Here is a 4,090-nt window from a genome sequence, read left to right as displayed (position 1 = left end):
AGTCCTGCCAGAGCAAAATAATAATTTCTAAAGAGCAGAGTAAATAATTCAAAAGAAAAAGTATTGCATAACAGGAGTCTTCAGAGAGCCCGGGCTTCAAGGGCTGAAGTCTCAACATCTTAAAGATCAAACAAATGACAACCAAACCAGAATAATTTAGTCTCCTTCATAATGAATGGTCTTCTTGTCTTAACTTCAGGCCCAGTACTTATGATTTTCTTCACTGTGAGAAACAAATATTCTCTCATCACAGTAAGAAATCATTAATAATTTCAGCTGGAAAAGAAACTTCATGTTGGGTGATAAAAGAAAAGTTTCATTAGGACCAATGCAACTCTGTTATACCAGAATGTAAGGGCTATAAGAATATTTAATGATGAAGGGGAACGTTCTGATGTATTAAATATAAAAATGTTTTCAAACAATTGTTAAGTGCTGTACAGCTGAAAACGACTCATAGCAACCCGATGAACAAAAGATCTGAACCCTGTTCTATAACTATCATCGTCACTCTAATATTCATAAAGTTTCCAAAAGGCCTGTTGTTTAAGAAGTGTATGCCAATCCTGCTTCCAAGCTTGTTTTAATCTGGGAGCTTTACCAAACCCTGTCCACCATAGGTAACCATTATGGCATTTGACATACCAGTGGCACAGTGTTCAGTGTCACAGCAACTCTAAGTTATCTTAGTATAGCAAACTGACTGACCAGTGCTGTTCCGTTAGGAGAATGTTCTTCTCAAACACTATTAACACCAGGCCCAACTGACTTTCAAATACAAACACCTGCACACCAGGTCCTAATTGACTTAAATAAGAGGCTTCCAGCCCACAGCTGATTGTTAACTAAACCAGGTGACCAATCAGCTTACACAAGACTGTGAACGAAATACCAATAAAAACCCTCAACAACAAAAAGACAATAAAATGGGCAAAAGGCAAGAATAGACACTTCAGCAAAGATGACATTCAAAAGACCAACGAACATATGAAAAGATGCTCACAATCATGAGCCATTCTCTCTCACTGCCATCAAGCCAATCATGACTGACTAGAGCTACTCCACCACTCCATGGGGTTTCCAAGTCAGTGGGTAATGGTCTCTGAATATGTATCTGTTCTTTTTCTCTTGCCTTATATAAGGGAGCTCTGGGGGCTTAGTGGTAAAGAACTGTGCTACTAACCCAAAGGTTCTCAGATGTGTATACTGTAGTTCATACTGACATGTAATATGGTTAGAAAAGCATTATGTTCTACATCCCAATGTCATAAATAGGGTCTACAGTTTGAAACAGCTTATAAGCAAACACGTTAAGATACAACTATGGTCCCTACTTGCAAGGATGGAGAGATTTTGTCTTACATACTTTAGACATGTTTAGATAGGCTATTCCTTGGAAAAGAGAAATCATGCTTGGACAGGTGAGGGAGACAACAAAAGAGAGAAAGACTCTCATTGAGATGGATTGACATGGATACTACAGCAATGGACTCAAAAGTGTCAGAGATGATGAGGATGGCACAAGACAGGACAGGGTCCAGGCCTGTTGTTTATAAGGGTTGCTACGAGTAGTACTCAACTCAATGGCACTTAACAACAATATGAGTCACAGTCAACTCGATGATATAGTTCTTTTAAGTGGGGAAAACAGTCTCATGGGTAACTGGCATTTAATGAAGGCAGACTCAAGAAGGGCTGGATTAGGAGCATATGAAAGAATTCACAAGAGCAGGGTTTTATAACTGGATGGATAAAGGGGTGAAAAAAGAGTTCACCTACAACGAGAAGGAGAGAAGAAATAGATGAATGGGACTTTCTAAGAATCAAATCCCTATGCACATCAAAAATCTTCTCCAATAGGATAAAAAGGAAAGTCAAAGACTAGGAAAAAATATTTGGTAATGTCATATCTGATAAAGAGTTCACATCTAAAATGTAGAGAATACTTCCAGCACCTCAACAAGAAAAAGGTAAACAACACAATCACAGATTAGGCCCAGAATATAAACAGACATTTCACCAAAGAAGATATTCAGATGGTAAACAAACTCATGAAGAAATGTCCAAAATCCCTAATTATCAGAGAGATGCAAATCAAAACAACTATGAGATATTCTCTCACCCCAGCAACAAGAGCAAAGTTCAACAGGGCAGCAAAAAACAAATCCTGGCAAAGGTGTGGAAAGACTGGAACCCTTATTCGCTGCTGGTGGGAGAATAAAATAGTGCAACCACTATGGAAGGCGGTATATGGCACTTTCTTAAAAAGTTGGAACTAGAAATACCATTGGACCCACTACTAGCAATATACCCTAAGGAAACCAGAGCTGCCACCCAAACAGATATATGCATACCCATGTTTACTGCTTCATTATTCACAACAGCAAAAAGATGGAAGCAACCCAAGTGTCCATCAACAAATGAATGAAAACGATGGTATATTCACATAATGGAATACTACACAGCACTGAAAAACAAGGAACTTATAAAATATTACACAACATGGGTGACCGTGGAGGAAAGACATTATGCTAAGTGAAATATCTTGGTCATAAAAGGACAAACACTGTATGATGCCACTGTTATAAAACAAGACTGACATGGGAGCTGGGGGGAAAAAAGGAAAAGGGGCTAAACAATGAACACTGCATTGAAACAGATGAAGGAAAGAACTGTTTAAAAGGAATATATGATTAGGTATTATTTGCATGACAACAGTTCAGAATAAGAGATGCATAGCAAAGTGGACTGGGGAGGCTGGGGAGAAGGGAGGCAATTACATAACACAGAATAAATTATTTTTTATTTAAGTGAATGGGGAGGCCCTCTGCTGCAGACATGGTGGCCTCCACAGCAGCCAGAAAGCTGTGGATTCCCACAAATACCCAAGGTAAAAACAAAGCCTCAGCTGAGGTTTGGGTATCTGCTGAGCAGCTTGTGAGAGAAGGGGGAAGAAAAAGGAGCTTGGGTTTCTGCCACCTCCACAAACTGCATAAAAGGAAGACTTCTGAAGATAAACTAAGGGAAACCAGGACTGTCGTTAGTAAGTGGGTAAAGTACGCACAATGGGAAGAGGGTCTAAAGGAGATTCAAAGAGCTCAGTCCATCTACGAGCGTGCTTTAGATGTGGACTATCAAAATATTACACTGTGGCTTAACTATACAGAAATGGAAATGAAGAATCGCCAGGTTAACCATGCCTGGAACATCTGGGACTGAGCTTGTTACAACTCTCCTGCGAGTGTATCAGTTCTGGTACAGGTACACGTACATGGAGCTGGGGAACATCGCTGGCACCCGGCAGGTGTTTGAGCACTGGATGGACTGGCAGCCTGAGGAGCAGGCCTGGCACTCCTACATCAACTTTGAGCTGAGGTACAAAGAGGTAGAGCGGGCCTGCACATCTACAAATGATTTGTCCTCGTTCACCCCAATGTTAAGACCTGAGTCAAGTATGCCCACTTCGAAGGAATGCATGGTTATTTTGTGTATGCATGGAACGTGGACACGTGAGCTGTTGAATTCTTTGGAGATGAACATATGGATGAACATCTTTCTGTTGCATTTGCTAAATTTGAAGAGAATCAGAAAGAGTTTGAAAGGGTATGTGTGATTCATAAGTATGCCCTGGACAGAATTTCAAAACAAGAGGCCCAAAAATTCTTAAAAAAAAAAAATTATACCATCTTAAACACACACACACACACACACACAACCCAAATGATAATAAAGGAGAGGAGAACAACCAGGAGAAGATAAAATAGATGAATAGGATCTTCTAAGAATCAAATCCCTATGCACATCCCAAAACTTCTTCAACAGGGTAAAAAGGGAAGCCACTGACTGGGAGAAAGTATTTGGTAATGACATATCAGATAAGGGACTTATGTCCAAATAAAATACTTGAGCACCACAACAAGATAAAGGTAAATAATCCAATAGAAAAATGGGCACAGGATATGAACAGACACTTCACTGAAGAAGACATTCAGATGGCTAACAAGAATATGAAGAAATGTTCAAATCCCCCAGCTCTAAGAGAGATGCTAATCAAAACAACTATGAGATATCATCTCACCCCAGTCAGAAT

The 4,090-nt window shown here is 39.7% G+C and overlaps 1 pseudogene; it reads left to right on the top strand.

Moving 5' to 3' along the window:
• The first annotated feature begins 2,838 nt into the window (after positions 1-2,838).
• LOC102868283 overlaps positions 2,839-4,090 on the top strand; it is a 4,711-nt pseudogene continuing 3,459 nt past the window's right edge.

This window comes from Elephantulus edwardii, unplaced genomic scaffold, assembly GCF_000299155.1.
Source record: "Elephantulus edwardii isolate Elephantulus edwardi_28Jun2011 unplaced genomic scaffold, EleEdw1.0 scaffold00138, whole genome shotgun sequence".
Taxonomy (NCBI): domain Eukaryota; kingdom Metazoa; phylum Chordata; class Mammalia; order Macroscelidea; family Macroscelididae; genus Elephantulus; species Elephantulus edwardii.
Note: the sequence above shows the minus strand (reverse complement) of the source record. Positions and strands in the feature narration are given on the sequence as shown.